This window comes from Passer domesticus, chromosome 1, assembly GCF_036417665.1.
Source record: "Passer domesticus isolate bPasDom1 chromosome 1, bPasDom1.hap1, whole genome shotgun sequence".
In the NCBI taxonomy this organism is placed as follows: Eukaryota; Metazoa; Chordata; class Aves; order Passeriformes; family Passeridae; genus Passer; species Passer domesticus.
In genome coordinates this window covers 51574064-51596977 of record NC_087474.1, presented here as the reverse complement: position 1 = coordinate 51596977, position 22914 = coordinate 51574064, and the positions used below count along the sequence as shown (strand labels likewise).

Sequence of the window (22914 nt, the reverse complement as noted above, 5' to 3'; positions counted from 1 at the left end):
GTCATTGCAGAGACTTGACAGAAACTGATGTCTCCTGTTGTGCTTAAGTTTTGCCCATTAAACTCTTTTCTGTGTGAAAAACAAAGTGTTAACGCAGTCATGTTAGTGGAAGTAGGCATCATTCCTGGTGCAAACCAGAGATTTTTGTATGTGGGTTATCCTCTCATGTTTAGCATTACCCCTAGCTGAGGAGCAGCTCTTTGACTATCATCTGTTCAAATAAAGCCTCATGTATGTTTTCATTTGTGGTGTTCATATTCATGGCAGCTTTGAGGTGTTCTGATGACAGATGGATTTACAAGAATGAAGTGGATTCTTGCCTTGTTGCAAAGACAGAACTGCTTCAGGGTTACACTCAAAATGGATATTTGCCTTTGATCTGCATGCATGACATCTGTTGATGTTAGTATATGTTTAATGAAAGGCTCAGAGTAGATGTATTAACATGCCAAATATTCATAACTGGCCTGCCCAGATAATTGAGTTTTTTAAAAAAAATATGTCAAATGAGTTGAATAATAAAATAAAATAAAAAGCCAAAACAACAAAACAAAAAAAATCCCAGCTGAGGTTAGGCTAAGTATAAAGTTTTTCCCTTTTCTCTAAAAAACATTTTTCCACTCAATTTAAAGGAAAACATATAGCAAGCACTGTTTTCAGCAGCTGCTTGGAAAACAAAAGAAGGAAATTCCTGTGTTTGCAAAATCACCAATGGTCATGGCCCCTTTTTTCTTGGGATTTTGTTATTTTATGTTGTCACCTAGAAGGTGGAAACTTGTATTTGCTTCCCCTTATTTCCTGAGGGCTTCTTTAATTTTGTGTGTCCCATTAGTCACTTTAACCACAAAGCTGAAAACTAATCTGGAGATGAGGAGTGTTCATAAGCCCCTCTCTTTAAATTTTATATAAATGACTGAAACTGGATTGGAACAGAAACAGAGAATGAAGGATTTTGCTTGGCAAGTGAGCATCCTTACAGGTGATGCTGAGGGCTAGTCTCATGCACTGTTTTTCCTTCTATTGATATTTAGGTATTTTATCTATAGTGGAATGTCTTCACCCAGAGTTGCTGAGGGAGTGTCTCTCGTAGCTGTCCTGCAGTAGGAAGTGTAGATATTGGTGGTTGAATCTCCACTTGAGCAGAGGAGGGAACAGAACTCAAGCCTGAAAACCAAATGCCAAACCTGGAGAGCTATTGGACAAACTGAAGACACCCACCAGCAGCAGGTTTGTGAGTTAAATTCCCCCAGAATGCTGCTGAAATGATGTGGGTCAGATTCATGTCTTGCTGGGAAATGCACGTTTTAGATGAACTCTTCAGAGCAGCTGCTGCTGGAGTCAAGGCCAATCACCTTGTGTTCATTGTTCTTTTAAGCAAATGTGTTATGTTAGTAATGCATTAGTGCTTTTAGTGGCAAAAAGGTTATTAATTGCTTTTTAATAACAACACAGGTTGAGCCAGCAGGCTCTGAGTGTTGCTAAGAGGACGTACAAGTTACAGAGAAACTTTGTTTTGGAAGTTAAAAAGGAATTAATGTAGAGGTCTTCCCAAAATGCAATATGAAGTTTTAAGGCCGGTAGGGATGCTATGTGAACTTCCAGTTTAATCTTCTGTGTAAGTCATAGCTCCAGTGCATACTCTAGTCTGGCCTTTATCAGGCTTGGTTATGTGTTGTGAACTGTGTTGGTTCATTTTCTAAACTGAACTAAAATGTCAGTTGCTGTTCAGGCTGGTTAAACTCTGAGCCACAAGTGTCTTTGCTGGCTGCGCTTTAGTAACCAAAGGGACTTGTATTCTAAATTTGATTGCTATCCTAAGGGCTGGCATCTTTCCTCTGAAATACGTCGGTAATGAAGTAGCTGTTCAATATCCTCATGATGAGAATTAGGAGACTATCATGTTGTGCCTTTGGAGAGGACAGCCCTTCATGCTCTTGTGAAGGGAGAAAAATGTTGTTTCCTTAACTGCAGCAAGAGAGCTACCAGATAAGCAACATTTTTAAGCCAGTGGATCCTTTCTAGGTTAGAGCTGGTGCATTGTACAGTCCTGTTAGTAGGTTATTAGTAGGTACAAGCAGCTGTCTCCATGCAAAAGGCTGTAGTTCTGTTTGTTTTTTTTTTTTATTAAATAAGCTGCTCCATGTCCTACCAGCAGACAATGAGTCATGGAAACATTTTGGCAAATCAGTCCTGTGTGAAACAAGACAAAGCAGCAAAGGATAAACTCCATAAACAATTACCACAACATCGCTATTCTTAGTTATGTTGTCTTTCTACTTCTATTACCATTTGCTCAGTGAAAAAACCCCTTCCCCATTGTTGTGTGTCCATGGTGGTGTGTCACCCCAGTCTGGTGCTCATCTATGATTAGGAGGCTCCAGGTATCTGGTGGCTGAAAGAGATGTTTGAATGTTCTAATGACCTCAGCTATTCAGGCTCAAAATAGAGTTAGATATTTGTATTCGCTCAGGCTTCTAGGCTCATTTTAAGCAGAGCATCAAAGAATCTGTCATGAAAATGACCCAACAGATTATCTCACCTATCTCAAAGCCAGGCCAAGAAGTTTCTCTGCTATTACCTTCTTATTAAAGGACTTTTCATAGTGCTTTATCCAGCTTGAAAGAGCTGAGTTGTTGGATATTCCGTGTACCATTTGCTTTCCATCTGAAGTACTAACTTTTCCATGTGAATTTTATGGGAGGTGGGTCCAAAGACCATGGATCAAATTTTCTACTGCTGTTGCTTTCAAGGGACTTGAGGCCAGGCTCCCTAAGACTCTTGAGTTGGAAACCTAAGTGCGTGTAAGTGACACCCCTAGGAACTGAGTACCTCCTCTGATATAAAGCTCTGACCATCAAAAGGGTGCAAGGATTTAGGATTTCTGAGAAACTTGACATTGATGTGAGGGAGCTATTAAGGCTGGGTTTGTGCACTTCACAGCATCAGCACCCTGAGGGGCAGAGTGCCTCTTGGTTCCATATAGATGCAGACTCAAGAAATGCATTTGCAGCCCCTCAGCTGGATTCATAATAAAGATGTTAAATAAAACTGAATACTCCTCCTTTTGGTAACCCTCAGGACAGTCATTCACATAGCAGTGACTGCTTCAAAGCCATCCCAAATGGCTTGTTCTTTTCTAATCAACTTCATTGCGTTCTTGTTTGTTTGGTTGTTGTTTGTTGGTTTTGGTTTGTTTGCTTGGTTTGTTTTTTTTGCACTTGAGTCCCTGTGTTTTCTCCTTAGAACATTCTTTTGTGTAGGAACTTTGCAATTCCTTGCAAAGTGAGGTCATGCTTGTTGGAGCATCTTTCCTGTAAAATGCAGGATGCACAGCTTCAATTAATGAAGTCAATTTGTCCTTTTCAAAAATATCCTAGCAAGCAAAGTTATGCAGAGGACACAGTTGATCATTGGAATATTTTTCTTACACTGCATCATTACATAGTGTAAGGTGATGATCCAAACATCTGTTGTGTGAAGTGTGAGACAAGAAAGCAGACAGCTATTTTCCACTCACCTTACAGATTTTCTTTGTGCCATTGCTTGAAGATAGACTTTTAGGATTATTCCAGGGCCTTTTGGGCATCAATGAAGGCAGAATGGGGAAATGAGCTGTGATAGCCAACACAGCCAACCAAGGTCATTTGGAAATCAGTATCTACTGAAACAATTTAGACTAGTTGGTTGGCTGCTGTCATTCTTTACTTGGAGGACTGACTTACCTCTGGTAATCCCCAACTTACCTCTAGTAATCCCCAATATTTCTACAAAAAGAAATTGAATGGGAAATTAATTTTGATCTCTTATTGAGGAATACTTCAGTCTTGTTTGTGAAGTTCTAGCTTCTGGGGTTTACTCATAAGAAAATCTTTGTTATTTCACTGTTCAGAGCGCCAAAGTGTTTTAGCCTTGGCAGGGATATTTTCTAGAGGTACTGAATTCAACATTTACAAGGGCTTACCCCAATGGAACGAGACTTGCCTCATGTCAGGATTGATCATTCAGTTTTCAAGGACTGTGATCTTGCTTTACATGTATTTTAAATCTGATCTTTGGTTTTGCTTCCCAAAGTTTTCAGGCAGAGTTCCAGTGTGCTCTGCAGAATCCCACCATTGATTAAGTAATGTCTTTTAAAAAAATTGCATTATTCTCTTAAACTTGTTTATCTTCTTGCCAGTAATCTTGGTATTTCTCTTTCGGGTTCTGTGGTCCTTAGGATACTAACTGCTCCTTTGACTGTGCATGTGTCAATACCCCGCCCTTTCTCTTCTTTGAGTGGAAGGAAGAAATAGGGAATGAAGTCCAGATGGGAGAAGCTTTACATCATTGCTTCCTTTGAGCATCCAAAAGCTGCCACATGACCTCAGATGTTAGCAAGACCCCTTTATACTTTTTCATATTCTGTCTTCATGCTGGGAAGAATTTTCCCAGCTGAAACAAAAGCACTACAAATCCATCTCCCATCCTCTTTCATATTTCTCCTTGCCATGTGGCATACTCAAAAATAATCAGTAATTAATCTGTAGTTGCCATGGTTTGTCTCACTGTCAGACAGTGCTTCACTGTCCCTTTGTGTTTCTCACAGGCTTGTTGAGACTGGAACTGGTCTTCTGTTCTGTGTTTGCACATTGTGTTGGGACACATGTCCTGATTTTATGGTAGATTGTGCAAGGTTGGCCAGCTGGTGCTCTGAGATGCATGCAGCAGGAGCAGCAGGAGGCTGGGCTGGCTCAGGCTGCTGATTGTGCCCAGCCTCATCCATGAAGACACTTTTGCACATTTGCTGCTTGCTCTCATCTGCAGCTTACTCCAGAGCTGAGTCGGTCTCAGAGCTGCCTCTTGGCTTTTTTGCATGTTAGAGTTTAGGTTCTCAGTCGCGCAAAGCTTGTGGTGTGTGGCTCATGAGATCAGCTTGAGCTGCAGACATCCCAGCAGTAAGTGGTGCATGAGTAGTTGAATTCAGTTGTCCTGTGGCAGGTGTGAAGGTAAACCTCAGGTACTGTGCAGAACCAGAGCCTTGGAGTGAATTTTAGCAAAGTTTAGTTAAACTTGTTGAACTTGTAAACTAAATGGCTTCAGTCGGAAGACTTGATGTAGACCATGTGGAATTAAGTTACCCACCATGTCTGAAGTCAGATAATAAACTGTGATTCTCTGCTGCCTTAAGCATGGAGGCTTGGAGGTTTCTACACTAAGTACTGTGGCATGACTTTTACATTGTCCTGATTTCTGTTTATGTCGTGGTTCAGAACTACCTCATGCAGAACCTTAAACCACCTCTATATTTTTAAATATCAAGAAACTGTACATCTGTCTTCCAAGGGCCTTTAAAGGGACCTAATTATGGGGAGGCCAGGCCCTTTTCTACTGTTTGTGTTTTTAAATCGAGTCACCTGTTTAGTCAGGGAAATATCTAACCATGAGACTAGAAATAAATTTGGGTAAGAAAACTTACTTGAACAAAAGAAATCTCTCTTGGAGAGATTGGATCTGTCTTGCATAGATTGGAGAGATTGGAGCTACTGTGTATCCTGAGTTCATGCCACTAGAGGAAATAAGTAGCAAAAATAAGCCTGATTCTTATTTGAGGTCAGAGGGAAGAATTTAAGGGGTTGTTATTGTGTGTTCCTGGGGAAGAAACTGAGCCCAGAAAGAATAGTTTTTGAGTTCTTGAGATCTAGACCTCAAACTCACTTGTTTACTTTAGGCAGAGTTCCAGTTAAAGCATTTTTTGCTGTTCCAATGTAACAAAATACATGCAATGTCTTCATCCTTCAGTGTCTTTATCCTTCATCCTTTAATGCTGATGTTTTGTCCAGTAATGGGGTTTGTAGTTTTACTCCTGATGTGTCACTTCCTTGCAGTCTTTACTGCTCTTCACAGAAAAAAGTATACTTAGCAAACTGCTAGAGTGCTGCTGTTTGCATTTGGTTTGTTGGATCACAGTGAGATACTCTAACAATCCTTAAAGGAGGTGATTGCCATCACTTGCACAGTCACTTACAAAGTTGAACACCTCCAAATCTCTACTTCTACAACATGTTTCTCTGAAGTAAGAGGAATTGGTGCGCACAGCTTTAGAAATTAACAGATAATCACAGTTCAAATAGTCCTTCTTTGCCTTTGAGGATCTTAACCTGGTATTTCAGTGTTGGAATGGGGATTAAAGGATTGGCATAGACACATACTTTCTTGTCAGCATAAGGTGTGAATTTTAGAGGCAAGAAGAGAGCAGAGGTAGTTAATGTTGCCACTGTGTCCTGCTTAGATAATGAAGCACAGAACCACAGCTGTTTTCTGTCATGTCCTAGCTATGCAATTCTGAGTGGAAATCCAAAGGATATAGGCAAAGTTGGTGAGGAGGTAGGAGAGGAAAGGTGTTACAGCCTCCTGTTACAGTGCCTCATCATTGGATCCTTTTAAAGTCACTCTGAAAAGAACTTTTCCAATGAAGAAAGCAGGAAGGGATATGATTACAGAAAGGTGCAGATCATATTTAATCTATTCTTCTGCAGGCTCCTTAGACTTGAGAAGACTAGGCAAATGTGGTGTGAAAGCAGTGTGAAGCTTAGGTTCTAGTCATCTTTTATCACCAGACAGCTGATCTGGCTGGCCATGGGATGCAGAGAACATGATCCTCTCTGGAGTGGTGGGAAATAGCACTGGGGTCTCTACTCCACATGTACCCAGAGCTGCTGCATTTCTTAAGCATGTTTGTCAAAGGTCATGCTGGAGTTTTGGTTATCGGAGCAGAGACATAGCTTGGGTGATGTCAAACTGTGTTCATGGGAGGAAAGAAAAACAGCAGGGATGGCTAAAGGGGACAAATAGCTCCTTTCTTTCATATCACTTACCAAATGATTGCCTGGATCCCAACATGAATGGCTTTCAAATGCAAATTCAAAATAAAACCTAGGTTTGTATTTTTCTACTGTGATTTCTTCTGCCTCCATGATTTGTAGGAGGCACTTAAGAAAGGCTCACATTAGTGTTGTCAAATTACTTTTTTGCCCCATTATGACAATTCTTCAACATAATGACTTGTCTGTGTAGTTCAGAGTTAATTCTTTGATGAGGTTTGCAAAAAAATATTTTATTGTTGTGGAAGGTGAGTTCAGTATCTGGAGTAATATAATCAGAGAAGTTCTCTCTACTTCAGAGACTGAGTTAAATTTTGTGTAGCCTTAGGTGGTCTTCTTTTAGTTCCATCCTTTAGGGCTCAATTACCAGTTAAATAATTCTGTTATTCCCACTATCTGATGAGGAGAGCAATTTGCACTAGGTATTTCTTCAGTCTGATAAAATAGTGTGGGAAAAATCACTGTTTGAATTGATGGGTGCTGTGAGTAAAAACAAAAAAAAACTGAACCCAAGCCACTGTGCTGCATTTTGACATGAAGCTAATTGAAACTGAGCAGTGTCATAAGCCACACACTGTTTCTATAGGCCGCAAGTTGTTTGTTTGCTTGTTTTATTTTTGAAGGCTTTAAATCAACCCTGAAGACATGTAGCCCCTTGATTCTGGATGACCCATAAAGCTGAGTCTTGGCTGCATGCCTGGGGCAGGAGTAAAGCTAAAGGTGCTTGATGCTACATACTGCAGCTCCAGGCTTCAGTGATTCTGTAAGGATTGCACATTAATAACTTTAGCAGGAGTGGTGTCTTAATCAGCACTCAGATCTCCCATGTTTACTGTGAGATACTGAGAGCTGTTTCTTCAGTTGTTTCCTGGGGCTACTTTTTAACCAGCCCTCAGTTCTGGTTAGGGTCAGCTTGCAAAGCCTCCTATTTCTGTCCTAGTCCAATGCCGTTTTAGTAGCAACAAACAAGAGGGGTCCTGAGTGCCATTACATGGTACATGCAGGACAATCAGGGGATCAAGTCCGGCCAACATGGACTTAAGAATGACTGGTCCTGCTTGGTTAACCTGACCTTCTTCTATGACCAAGTGACCTGCTTAGTAGATGAGGAAAAAGCAGTGGATGTACTCTATTTAGACCTCAGTAAAGCATTTGACAGAGTCTCCCACAGCATCCTCCTAGAAAACCTAGCTGCTCATGGCTTGGATGGGTGAACACTTCAGTAGGTAGAAACCGGGCTGGATGGCCAGGCCCAGAGAGTTGAGGTGAATGGAACTAAATCCACCTAGTGATGGGTCACTAGTGGCATTCCCCAGGGCTCAGTTTTGGGGCTGGTCCCTGTTTAACATCTTTTTTGATGATCTGCACCTGGGGATTCAGGGCACCCTCAGTAAATTTACAGAAAACACTAAGCTGGGTGAGAGTGTTTATCTGCTCAAGAGTAGGGAAGGCTGGAAGGCTTTGCAGGGAAACCTGGACAAGCTTGATCAGTGGGCTGAGGACAACATGATGAGGACAAAAGGGAAGTGCTGGGTCCTGCATTCAGGTCCCAGCAAGACAATACAGCCCTACAAGCTTGGGGAGGAGTGGCTCAAGAGCTGTTCAGCAGAAAGGAGCCTGGAGGTGCTCAGTGAGCCAGCAGTGTGCCCAGGTGGCCAAGGAGATCAGTGGCATCCTGGTGACCAAGGATGCCACTGGATCAGTGTGCCCAGGTGTGCCCAGGTGGCCAAGGAGATCAGTGGCATCCTGGCCTGTATGAAGAACAGTGTGGCCAGCAGGACCAGGGCAGAGATCACCCTCCTGTGCTCGGCACTGGTGAGGTCACAATTCGAGTACTGTGTTCAGTTCTGGGCCTCTCACTTTAGAAAGGACACTGAGGTGCTGGAGTATGGCCAAAGAAGGGTAACAAGGTTTGCGAAAGTTTTGGAAAACATGTCTGAAAGGAGGCTGTAGTGAAGTGGGACTGGTCTCTTCTCCTGTGCCTGCAGTGAGAGGACCAGAGCCTTAAGATGAGACAAAGGAGATTCAGATACTGGGGAAGCAAATTCACTGTGAGAGTGGTCAGGCATTGGAATAGGTTGCCCAAGGAGGTGGTGGAGTCACCATCTCTGGAGATATCTAAGAGGTGTCTGGATCAGGGTGAGGTGGTTTAAAGGTTATGGTAGAGCTGGATTGACAATCGGCCTTGATGATCTTAAAGGTGTCTTCCAAGCCTGATAATTCTATGACTCTATGAAAAGCAAGTCAGAAGGTTTTATGACTCTTCATATCTTTCTAAATTGTGGGTCCTATTTATTTGGAATTGCCTTGCAGAACTTTGAATCTGAGAAATTTGTAAAATCACCAGCTTGTGTTTTCACTTTTGGGCTACTCCATCTTTCCATGGAGACAAGCAAATTGCTGTCTTATGTTTTAAAGAAAAAAAGGATATCTATGAAGCTAGTTGTAAGTGTTTTATGCATGTGAGAAAGTAATTTTGTGGTGTCTGCAAGTTTTAATTTTAAGAAAATGGAGAACTCAGTATTTGTAACAACTGACATTTAAATTGGCAGTAACCTAATTTATCTAATCAGCTTTAAACACGTGGTGTACTTGGGCCAAATTAATCTGTACAATTTTGTTAATGTCACAGCAGTTACAAAGAGACACCCTTGCCTTCTTTTCTTTTTGACCATTGTATTTTAATTTTTAACTTGTCTGTGTTGTTGTTTGTAAAAGAGAAATATATTCAGTTTGTGTTATTCTGTACATGCAGGAAGTTTTTGGGAACTCTGTCTCAAGAAGCAGACTTGTGGATATCCTGGTTTCATTTCACACGGGAAAATTGGCTGCTTTCCCTTCACAGATGGTGGTTCTTAGGCCACCATAGATAGAGACTGCTTAGTCAAAGACTATTTAAGAGGTGAGCATTTTAGTTGGGAACTTTGACAAGAACTTCCAGCCCAAGGGCACTCTCCAGATCTGCCTGAGAAGCAAGAAAAGGTCTGGCACACAGAAAAATCCAAACATTAGTAAAATTCAACATGAAATTAAATAAACCAGCCCCTACACTAAGAGAGGAGTCTTCCTGTAGAAGTTATGTGCCTTTGTGTTGCATAACAGGAGAAATGATGGTCTGCCAGCTGCTGCTGATCAGAAGGCTGCCTTCAGTCCTGAAGAATCTCTAGGAAAGCTGTGCACGTCTTCCACATGCTTTGTGCTCCATTCCTAGAAAAGCTAGTAGATGGGATGCATTATTTATGGGCCTTTTCTGTAGCACTATGACTGTTCAGTAGGCAGAATGGAGACAGTTCATTGCAGGGCATGTTGTCTCTGGCTCAGTATGGTTAACAATGTCTACCTGATGTGTAGTAATTTGGACAGTAGACTGCGGACTGTGACATGTAATATGTTTTGTAAGATCCCTTTAATATCAAGAAGAAGGAACCATTAAGATTTTTCTTTAAAAAATAAGTTATTTCTGCAGTCCCTGGTCAAGGCACTTGTAGGTGATGTTTCAAGGAGAATCTGTTACTTATTGGATTGTGCCAATTAGGAAATTTCTGTATCTGAGTTGGGATTTACCAGTAGCAAGTTTTCAAAGTATCTTGCTGAGCTGTAGTTCATAATAGTGCATAACATATAAAGATCTGCCATGGCTTCAGTTAGCCAGTTGTAAAATAGGGTGGATTCTCACAGCGAATACTGTCAGCTGTAATCCACTTGGTTTATTGGCAAAGCAAGAGCAAACAGGGGTGAGTTGTGAAGTGATAACTGTGTGATGGCATAATTAAAGCTGTACATCAGTGGTGGTTGACTACTAAGTGATCAGAAGAAATTCTGGTGTAAGCATGGAGAAACAACCATTTTTCTTTATTATTGGCTTACAGCATTTATGAATGAAAGACCTTTTCAGAAGAAGATGAGTCAATGTCCTCGAAACATTTCGAGGGTTCCTTGATTCCAAATAAAAAATTACTTAGAAGATCACAAAAATTTCCATGACTTACATGACCAGATGATTTATTTTGCAAAGGTGAATTGTGGATTTATGTCACAATTTATCACATAATCTTTTAAATATATGTTGGATTTTGACAGACTTCCCATTACTATCTTCAAGATTCAGAGCTCTCTTAATTCAGAGGGTAGAAGTATTTCAAAATATATGAAAGATGACCTTAAAGCAAAGGCAAGGAATCAATATTAAGTGGCAAGGGGTCCATTTCTGGACCCCTTGCAGAATGTCACAGGGTGTGCAATGGGATGCTGTACTTCACCATTTACCAAGTAAAGATAATTAATATTTCAATTTTCTGCCTTTTCCTTTTAAATTAAACACTTTTCAACAGTTACTTTTCTCCTTCCCTGTGTTTTTATAACTGCTGCTACCATGGGGTATGATCCTATCCATTGTTTCTGGTAGTGCTACAGTATTCTGGTTTTGAAATTAAGGAACCCAGGAATATCAGAAGCCCAAGATAAATCTGATGGGAAGCTTTTCAAGTTTTCTTCAGACACTTTCCATTCTTAAACCTGGTTCATACAGGGACATGTATTGCTTAAAATACAGCTACTGGTGGGGAAAATGCAAAAGCTGCATAATGAGCAAGTTTGGAAACTTTTTGCCAAAAGGGCTCCTTTTGATCTCTGTATGCCAAATGAATATCTTAGAATTTCACTGCTTATAGCTATTAATAATAAATAAATGAATAATTAAAACAGTTATTAGGAAAAACCATGGACTTGTAGCCTTTGGAAAATGCAGTCCTCACTTCACTTTCTGCTAGAGTGGAACATGTATAAATATGAAGGGTCTGATTAGGGATCTTCATTGCATCACTGCTAGCTGGATGCAGTTGCTTTGATTTCACATCTACAGGTGGATGTGGATGTAAAAACCATGTAGGACAAAGTTGATAAAATGCCCGGTAGTTTTCTTCAGTTAAAGAAAATGCTTTTGTAATGTGTTTACAGAAAAAGAAATAATTCTAGGGACTGGATGTGTGATCTCTGTAACTATTTTATTATAATTTTCCACTAGCAATGTTTTGGAAACCTTTGGCATTGGTTAGGGAAAGGGCATTTCTGTGAATGACAAATGTCTTAAGGTTTTCTGCATGCCCCATTTGGTCTCCTCTGGATGTGCTCACATTATTCCTTTGCTGTGAGCTGGAAAGGGCGCAGGCAAGGCAGATCCAAGTGAGCTGGGGTGTGGTTCTGCATCCACACAGCACAAAAACATTTCTTTCTCTGCACGTTCCTCACTTGCGTCTTGATATCTTTTATCTCTAATTCTTTATTGCTGATACCAAATGTTTAAAAACTAATCAAGAACCAGAAGACAAGAAATTGATCTGTGAAAAAAGGGTTTGTGGGAAGAAAAACCTTTTTTTAAATTTGTCTTGTGACATTTAGGCCTTTAGGGCTGACCTTTTTCCAGATATTCTGAAAAATGAAAGCTGGAAACTCACAATATAGAAAGGAAATATTTTCACCTGTTCATACAACTCCATGGCTGGGAGTTTTAAGAATACCAAGTAGTGTAAAAGCTGCAATTAAATCTTAGTTACTATTACTATTTATCCCCACATCCCAAGCCCCCCTGAACATTCTGAAAATAGGTGGGGTTTATTGTCAAATATTTACAATACTCTTGGTTACAACTCAGATATTTTCCTTTGTTGCCTCTAAATAAGACCTAAATAGCAAATTTCCACTAGACTGAAAAACACCATGTTGTCTGGAGAAACTGCCAGATGCAACCTATCAGTCAAGGCAAGGTGAAATGTTCAGATGTGTCTGGCAATGGAAAAATGCATCGTTTAAATTCATTTAAGGAGCAGTGCCTGCCTTTAAGTTACCGTAAATACAATCTCACTTTAAGCTTGTGTCATGGTATGCAGTCCTTTTTATTTTTTAAAAAATCAATCTTTGGAAATATGTAATATATAAATTATGCTGACAAATAAGAATAAATATACACATGCATACACATATGGTATACATGTTTTTATTTATAAAAAAAATAAATCAAGAGTTATGTAATGTGGTGATATGACTTATTGCTGGGCTCTGTTACGTTAAAAAGGCCAAAATGCAGAATGGTAACAAACTGTAAGAAATATATTTACTATGTTTCTAAATACCAGTTTAATTACAAACACATATATCATTTCTTTGACTAGCTTTGATAGCTTTCTTCCTGTAGTTAAGAATGTGCCATAATTTGAGGAATTTAAATCTCTACATCTTTGGTTTTGGTAAGGTAATGTTCACCTCTGTTAACTGAATATAAAGTATGTTAGCACATCTCAAAGTGTGTTCTGATCACGGTGGTCAGGAATGAAGGATAGTGAAACAGGCAGGGGAAATTTCAGATTTTGCAGCTTGCAAGCAGCATCAGTAGCTCTGGGAAGCCTTTTTCATGTGAGGTTATTTCAACACCATTCCCCATACATGTCTGTTGTCACGTACAAGACCTGTTTCTACCTGAGTTAAAGTCAAGAACAAACTGACTTGAATAAAGACCAGTCTTTGAATTCTGCTTTACAATTTAATATCCCAAGTATGTTACTTAAAAAAATTATTAACTTTCCAAGGGTTTTTTTTTAATGACCCTGAGCATTTGCTTCTGTAATGTGAGTTTTTAAAAAACAAATCTCACACCTTCCAAAATATAGGATTTCATTAACAACCTGTTGTAGCTTAAAAAATACCCCTTTTTACTTTTAAATAAGGGTGACACAAAGGGTAAATCAAGTGTGGCAATTGTATGGAAAAATCAGGCTGTCTTAGTTTGCAGAGATCCTGGTTCCAGGGTATTTCTGTGCTAATTGCATGCTTGATGATGATTTTGCATGATTTCTATATGGTCTTGTTACAGAATGCAATATTCCAGCCACATGGATCTGGCATATGTTTAATTAATGTTCACTAATTTATTTTGGAAAGGACACACGTTTATCATGAAAATTACCTGGAGAGAAATAATTCCACTCTATTTTTTCATCACCACAATTTGCCTAGCCTCAGTTTCTTGATTTTCTTAACGCCAGTTAGGTCTTTCTTAGAGTATGATTCACAGTTAACTTTTGGTTCACTGGCTTAGCTTGTTTGGAATTTCATTTCAAATTTGAGAAACCAAGTATTGACTCCTGAGAGGCATTTTGGGTTTTGTGCATTAAAACATGAAACTCAGATATACCTGATGGAAAACATTCTACTTAACAGCATTCTCGTCCTGCTGATTCTTTTTAATGGATGACATTATGCTTATGTGCCACAATATAAGATGCATATTAATAGAAATTAAATAGTAGGGGGAAAATTAACTTGGGGATCTGGGAAAGGAAAAAACCTAGCAGTCAGCTGTGAAATAATAGTTTCATAGTGAAAGTTTTTTGGTGGTTTTTTTTTTTTTTTGTTGTTGTTGTTTTTTGGGTTCTTTTTGTAGTTATAGAAACAACAATTATTTTCTCCTTTTATTCCTTCTTGTGTGGCTTAAGAATATATTACTGTGGTGGTTGTTTTTTTAACACCAGTCTTCAAGTTACATCTGATCACTAGAATTCTGCTAGGGAATAATTTTGTGATATAAATCAGTGTGTGTAAATTATGCAAGCATGAGCTCAAGAATTAATTTTGTGTTCATAACAGCCAATTGTACACTCAGATGAATGTTTGCATATGTAGTCACCCATTTGGAACTAGGCCCAAACTAAATTAGGATTAATACCATGGGCTAGTTCCAGGACTTAGTTTTCAAGTCTGTTTATAATGATGCAGTATACATTAAAAATATTCGCCTCTGCAGACTGCATTCTGCAGACACTGTTCTGGCTGCAAACCAGTGTAGCTGCAACAAGCCGGCACCATCAGGTAAACATGCACAGTGGAAATAAGGGGCTGGTACATTGGGTAGAACTGTCATTGACACAAATCTGGTGCATGTGTAACGTTAAGAAACAGGCTAGGCTGTGTAAGAGGCTGTAGATAAGACTGCCCCAAGCATCTCTTCTTTTTTAAGCTTTTCCATTCCACACTGCTTGACCAGCAGCTGTGCAAATGAGGAGATAGGCTATTTCCAGGAGACAGCCACTTCAGTTCGAACCTCCAGACCATAGCACGCCTTTTAAGAGTAATAATAGCTGTCAGCCATTGAGGGCCCCAGGGGATGGCATCTTGACATGCTGCATGACATTCAAGAAGCCTGCCTGATGTTCTGTGTCAAGTTGAATGCCCAGGCTTGAAATGCAGTGCTGGAGGCAGTAGGGGCAAAAAAACTTGTCTCTTGATTTAAACTGGATATTGCATCATTCTCATCCTTGGCATCTTCTGCAGCTGAGCACCCCAACACCCCTGTCTGGTAGACAAGGGGTTAGACAGGTTTTCATCTGCTGCCGTGTCCCTCCCTTGATTCTTCCTCTCTACACAGGGACTGCTACAGAACTAGGCTCCTGAAAGAGCCCAGCATGGTGCTGTCTGCCATCCTCTATTCCTGCTAGTTACCCATGCCTTAACAGATCCACATTGATCTTAGAGGATCATCTACTGTGTTCTCCTAAGTGGTGAGAACAGACTGAGACTGAAACACATCAAGTGTGGTCTCCTGTCACAGGCCACAGGAAGAATCAGCAGAATCCTCTGTCTGCCCCCATTGTTTGTGGTCAGACAGTGATGTGTTCTCTAGAGAGGGAGTTAGTCTTAGTTTTAATAAACCTGGTGATTAGGCTTAGACTAGCCTAAACAAGACAGTGATGTAATTTCATTTTCTGTTACTGGAAGATACTTCCAACATGTACATTTTCAGAGGTTTTAATGTCAGAAGTGGAACGAACACACTTCCTTTGCCATATCATCTTATTTAGGACAGCTAAGGAGTACCAAAGGAATAGAAGAATAAACCATAACAAGGAGATGATTGTGCATAATAAGTGTTATTAAGAAAGAGGGGGTTAACTTGTTGTTTTGAATCAAGGGAATGAGAATTGTTACTCTGATTTTAATTTTTTAATTGATTTTTACATTTTTAATGTTCTTTAGAGTCAGATGACTCTCTGGTGTGAAATCTTGGCATCAGATGGAATACTGATACTTTCATCTTAGCTGCATACCTAATAGAAAAATTAGTGTACTGGAGGGTTTTTAAAATGAGATTGTTTAATATAGTTGTTCATACATTGTCTTCAATTATGAATGAGCCAAACATAAAGTTTTGTATGCCTATGGCATCCAATAAAGATATCTTAATAGTAGTATGTTGTTTAAACTGTAGACACAGTCAAATCTGTGTGATGAGACAAATACAAGATGATGACTTGTTTGCTGCCTACCATTGATTATTTCATTGATTTTTTTCTTTGCTATGTCATGGAGGAATCTCATTTTCAATGCAATAGAACAATACTATAAATAAGTAGGATGTCTAAAAGGGGCTATAAACCTCTATTTTTGAGATCATGTCCATGCAACTGAGGTGGAATGATTTGAGGCATAGCCTGAGGCAAGCTAAGAGAGAAGGTACTGCACAGGAAAATGTGTCTTTTAAGTCTCTCAAGCACCAATTATAGAGAACAGGGACATGAGCAGGCAGAGATTGTGCATGTGAGTGCACATTGCCAGTTAGGAACAAACTACACAGATAACTAATGACAGGAAATGCTAATTTAATGATACATGGGAGATTCTTTAGTACAGTGATCTCTGGACTCTGAAAACATGTGCACAAAATGATGTTCAAATTCAAAACTTAGCCTTTCATTACTCTTAAGCGGAGCTTTTTTACTTGGAGTGTTAGTTTCACCTGACAATGTTCTTATTTAGGAGCTGGTAAGAATTCCTTCACTCTCTTATTAGTTTCAAAGTTCTCCTGTCCGAAAATATGCTTCTTTCCCCCCCTGCTTTGCACGAGGTTATTTAGATTGTTCTAAAACTGAGATGCATAGTCCTGAAATCTGCAGCTCAGCTGCAGTCACTTCAGGGACCCTGGTGAAATCCCAAAGAACCTGTACTCCACAGGGGTCATATGAGCGATAGGTTTATAAGAAAATCTTACTGAAGTCTTCATGGTACTTCAGGTTTTTTATATAGAGAAGTGATCTTGCACAGAAGAGGAAATAAGTGAGTATCTCACAGGAAAAAAAAATGCATCTGATAAACTTTTTAGGTAAGAATGTCCTTTAAATTCTCAGTGCTACGGAAATTATGAAATGTAGTCAAGTAAATAACTGTTGTTGTGGAAGAGATTATACTCAGATGTTATTTTGACTTTGTCTCTTATGGGAAATAACAGTCATGAAGGCAGAGATAGAAACATTCTCTTACTCTTACCTTTGATACCTATATTTCTGAGAAAATTTTTCGTCACTTAATTTCAGTTCTTAAAAGAAAAAATATTAACTGCTGTCATACATATGCAAATAAGACCTTGCTTTGATTTATTTTTGTTATAATTTAATCTATTGCCCCTTTTTATAGGGTAAAATTAATAGGGAAGCAAGGTATTATTAATGGGGCTAAAATTTCACCATCTAGAACTTAAATAGAAAATTATAATCCTCCTCAGCAGTACAGGAATTTTACCCTATTATTTCTTAAATCTTATTAAAAATAGAAGAACATAATCAACTGCAAGTAACTTTCATCCAGGTCATCTATTGAAGACTGTCTGAGATACTCGAAGAGAAGATGGAATATTGCTGGTCTAACCTATTGGGATGGGAATTATTTAGATGGCCCATATTTAAAAATCTCTTTCGTCTTGCTCTTTCAGTTTAGAAGATGGTGCATAGCAAGTAGTGGGAAGTTGGTGGTCTAGGTAGGACTCACTGGGCTGTTGTACCTGTGGGCAGATTTTTGTGAAGATGATGTGACATGTCATCAAGTCTATCTTTTTGAGATAGAGCTCTTGGCTTCTTCAATGGCCTTTTATAAAGCCTAGTGTCGTCTCTTACCTTCTTGATTCTTTATCCCATTTGTCACTTTTACCAAGTATAAAGATATATTCCTTATAGCCATCTTGAAATATTGTGAAAATGGACTGCTGGATAATCAGTGATTAATAGTACCCAGTAATCATCATGGTTTTACATTTCATCTGTAGAGAAAATTTCAGCTTGTCTAGATACTTAGCTTGCTTGTAACTTCAGAGATGGCACTTCTTATATACTTTTAGGGTTTCCAGGAATAAGCCCATTGAGACTTGCTGCTGGTGTACTCCTGGAAGTTTCATACCAAGTGAGCTGGAGCTATGAAGTTAGCAGAAGTAATGCTTGTGATTTGGTATTGTTTTTTTCAAGGAGAAAAAAAAAATCTCTTCCTTTTTCTGTCTTCCATTAATAATTTGGTCTTTCAATATTGCTTAGAAAAAAGTGAGTGGTGCAATCCTAAATATGACTACTAGATCCTACTGTGTTAACCTTTGCCTGGATGTTTATGGGAAAGCAAATAAAATCTAGTGTATCACAGCCTGGCACAGAGATACAAAACCCATTTATATAGTAGACCTACCTCTCAAACATCACTTCCCCGTAACTTTAATACATAGTAAACTATTGAAATCCAGTATTTAATAAGGTAATATATGCATGATGGTGGGATAGCTAGTGCCAGTTTGTTGTTTTATAGCATGCATAGTAAAAAGAGGATGAAAATGGAGTGCAAGATAATTTCATCAAAATAATGAGGATGCTTAATTTTGTCTGCTGCCTGAACAGCTGTTAGGAGTGCTAGTGTTGTGAGAGTGTAGCCCTGAGATTTTTGGTGGTGGATTAGAAACAGGAGTGAAAGGGTTTAATATTTATCATTTACAATAGAAGCTTGTTATTGCTGGGTGTGCTGCTTGTTTCTCCTCCACCCTCCCTATTTTTGTGTCAATTAAATGTAAACTGTGGTTTGTAGATACTGATCACTGCAGTGAGCAATTGGGGGAAGGTCTTGCTGGTGTTGCTAATAGATAGTTGGATGACTCTGTCTCAATTCATTAAGTTGAGAGAGATTGCCAGCTCCAGAGAGGTCCAGCAGCAGTTTGTTATACTTAGAGCATGCTGCTTTGCAGACAAAGGCTTTTGCAGACAAAGTGGTTTGTTGCAGTTGGAGGGGAGTAACAGCGTTTAGGCAGTGCTAAACAAAGTTTTCTGTATTGTACCTTTTCCCCCTGTAGGTCTAATAGCATGGATACAAAATGCCATCATAGTGCTGCTTGTTCAAGTCATCTCTATTCCCCCACCTCTTTCTGCCCTAACCAAATGATGATTCTAAATGTGATGATTCTGAAAATGCATGAGCAATTACAGGGTTATAGAAACAGGATAAGGGATACATATGCTGACTATTCACTCATGCCTGTTTCTTTAGATGTTCTGGTTTCCTTGTGCTTGATATTTACAGCCCATTCAGTAGTAAACTTCATTTGGTAAGCATTAATTCATTTGCAGAAGTTAGTTTTCCACTGATCTTCTAGGACTGCAGTTCAGATCCAAGTTAATTTCATAAATGGCTGATGGACTGTGTTAAACTGTTTTTTCTATTAAAGTCAATGTTCTGCCAAGTATCCACATCACTAGGAAAATCACGATTGTCAGGCAGAAACTGAAGATTTGAAGCCAGTCCCTTCAGCCAGTTGTTGATTATAGTATATTGGAGTCAGTGGAGCGATGAGAAATTACTCCATCTGAAGATGTGGTGGTACACACAGTTCCACCTCATCAAAAAGCAAAATGTTTTCTACTCAGGCCAGTGCTGAGTCCCAGTGGCATGACTCTAGAAGGAGTTTGGCAGCTGCTGTTCCTGCAGCTGTCCCAGAACTAGCAGAAGTCTTTTGAGCCTAGTGATTGAACTGCTGATGCCTGTGCTGATGCATGACATTTATCAATAAGGAAAAAAAGTGAAACAAATAATCAAAAATATCTGTGGAGAGGTTCTCCTGGAAAATGTCATTTCTAACCAAACTATTAGGTGTAAATGGACATGCATATAATTTCCCCACATATAAAAAGTGGATAACTAATGTTGGTGATACAAAAATATGAACCCTGAGACCTTTCCTGTTATTATTGGTGCAATAATAGCAACTTGCTTGAGCTTTCACTGTGTGCTGTCAGTGGGTGTAGTGTTATGTGCACGGCCAAGGATGATGGTGAATAGCCTGACAAAATCCAGAGGTGAAAGAAGATATTAGAAAAGCCTAATTTCCTAGAGGCTTGCCAAAGCAAGAAGACATTTGACTCTTTCAGAACTTGATCCCTCCATTGAGGGTAGGAAGTGATGCTGGAGATAAGTAGTTGAGTGGACTCTGGAGGAAAAGCTTTTGGGAGCTGTCCAGCTTGTTGCTGTCCAGTGTTTCTTTCCCCAGGGTTTCAGTTATTGTAATATCATGTGTAGGATTGGACAAGTCTCCCTTTCTTTATAACTATGGTACTGCTGGAAGTATCCTTTGCTTACAGAGAATGTTCTTCCAACTGTATTCTTCTCTCTCTACACTCCTTTTTTGCTTTGTTGGCTTCTGTTTCTGCACACTATATCAAACAGCTGCTCATCTTCAGAGGAATTAATGACCTGTGGATACCCTTCCTACCATCTTTCCCTCCAGACCAAGAATTCAGCACTGCTGTTGGTCAGTCCTCATTGCCAACATTCCTGGAACATTTTTCCCTCTTTTCAGTTAATCTTCACAGGCTCTTTCTTTCTGTCCTTTCTGCTTGTTAGGCAAAGAAAATACCCTGAGATCTTGTTCCCTCTTTAAAACTCCTACTTTCTGTACTGAAGGAAATTTGGTAAACAGTAAGACTCTGTACTGAGACCACAACTTACTACAGTAGTGAATATTGTTTCATTTTCTCTTCAGTCTCTCAAGGTCTTAGGGATCATGTGTGAGATGTCACCTTGTTAGGGGCAGAAGTAATGGAATTTGCTCTATGCTTATGTCTCCTTGCTTCATGAAGGATGTTGGTTCAGAACCTATATTCTAAACTTTCTCTTAGTGTGTCAGCATTTATTCACAGATTTGCTTGTGTTGGAAGGGACGTTTAAAGATCATCTGGTCCAACTCACAAATAATGTTCATAATATAACATTTATATTAATGTCAGAATTTTTTTTAAATATTACTTGGCTGAACAGGGAACTCAGCTTGGAAGTCAAGAGGAAAAATAAATCATGTATTCTCTGGAAATGAGGTCAGGTTTTGCAGGAAGATACTGGTGGTTAATGCTTCCAGCCTGTGACTGTCTTTTGATGCTTTGGGATAATGCCTTTAATACAATGCTTAAATTTTTTATAATACCTGAAGTAGCCAGACAGTTCAATTATGTGACTACTGTAGATCCCTTCCAGAGAAACTATTCCTTCCTTTCTTCTGTGCTTCTTCCTACCACTTACTTTCCCTGCCAGTACATCTGAGGTAACCTCTAATGACATTTCTTCCCAGCCCTGCACTAGCAAAAGGGATTGAATATCCATAACAGTGCCCCAGCCTAGCCATTGGCTTTGTCACCCTGTAGGTCACCTCGAGATAATGGGACAAATTGCACAAATGTACAGAAAGTATGTGTGATGTGTGGTTTTTGAAAGTCTTTTCATCCAGCTGAGATGGGTTTTCACAGGATGGCAAAACCTCTGACCTAGCGAGGCCCGGAGATCAAGCCCTTAGTCTGTTGCAGGATGTGCTTCTCATCTAAATGGTTTCAAACATTTTGAAGATGTCAATTTTCCTGTAGTTTGTATTTTTACTTCTTGTACTGCTTTTCAGAAATGCCTTAACCTGTTTCCCTTTGAAAAACATAGTAAAACACTTGTATTTTACTGTTATAACACTTGTTATTTTCTGTGAACAGCAGCATTCCCTGAGAGGGAAGGTCCATCTGGCCCAGTACTGTGTCTCCAAAGTGTCCAACCAACAGTGTCTGAAGAAGAGCACATGAGGACTGAGCACTAGTCCTGACAGGGTCCTGGTGGTGCTCACAGGCCTCAGTGCTGGGACTGGCCTGCCCTGGGACCCCCAGCCCCACCACCTCCTGCCAAGGGCCCAGGGGACGTGTCCCACCTCCACCTGGGACCTTCAGTCCCTGTCTGAGCCCTGCTGCGGGTGTGCCCATCTCTGCCTCTGTCTCCTGGGTGGGCCTGGGACCTGCACTGCAGAGCTGCTCTCTGGGGTGGAACCCTCAGACCTGGTCAGACCTGGTCATGCAGAGCTCTGGGTTTAACATGGCATAACTGCTCTGTCCTATTTCCTCTGCTCACCATAAATTAAGTAACACAGAGACTGTTACTTGGCTGCCACAACAGGGACTTCTCAGCTCTAAAAACTGAAGAGGACACATAGCACAAAGTTTACAACTGAAAATAGAATTTTCTTGTTTTTCTGAATCTGTTTCAGAGTCAATGCTCACAACCATTACCACAATGAGCATGTGTAGTCAGGAGCAGGCTGATGTGTTCTTCAATTCAGCTTGAAATATATGCTTTGCAGTCTGGCAAAGGCAAGTGACAGAGCTACAGAAAATAGCAGCGGGAATGCATGCCAAGCAGCTCCTGTTTCCTGAAGAGAATGTGAAGAATGATCAGGACCAACCACACACAAAAGAAAAAGAAGAGGTGTGTCAAACTGTAGTGAATTTCTGAAATATGACACATATTGATGCCAAGCATGCTTTTTGCCTTCCAAAGCTCACTCTGTTCCTGTGCTTCTTATCCTCACCAGTGGTCAGGCTCAGTGCTGCAGGGGAAGGCAAACACCTCCAGGGCCAGTACCAATCTACCCTGGGGGAAATTCCTTTCGGACCTGGGTGGGGGGCCATCAGCTATTCCCTGAGCACATGAACAAGACATGGCTCCTCCTCTCAAAGGCTGATCAGACCTCCCAGGAGCTGCCCAAGCCTTAATCTGCCCTATCTAGAGTAATTTCAGGAGCTTGTGAGACTGATCACATGCCCCTGGACTGATCTTCCTTGAGAGCAAGAATCCTTCCTGCACCTGCTTCCTGCACCAGTGGGTGATTCAAAGTCTTGGGAGCCCTGGAAACATCTCTGCACTTCTTCTCTTATGGCTGCTGCCCCTGGCTCCAAGGCAATGCAGA

At 40.0% G+C, this 22914-nt stretch overlaps 1 protein-coding gene and 1 long non-coding RNA gene across 11 annotated transcripts in view; both read left to right on the top strand.

The window, feature by feature from the left end:
- HECW1 (HECT, C2 and WW domain containing E3 ubiquitin protein ligase 1) overlaps window positions 1-22914 on the top strand; it is a 248733-nt gene that overhangs the window by 36907 nt on the left and 188912 nt on the right. The gene's annotated exons all lie outside the window — the stretch shown is intronic.
- Window positions 8715-22428, top strand: LOC135288042 (uncharacterized). The gene is made up of 3 exons (XR_010351397.1): window positions 8715-8770; window positions 9616-9762; window positions 22216-22428. It is a non-coding gene; the product is annotated as an uncharacterized LOC135288042 (long non-coding RNA).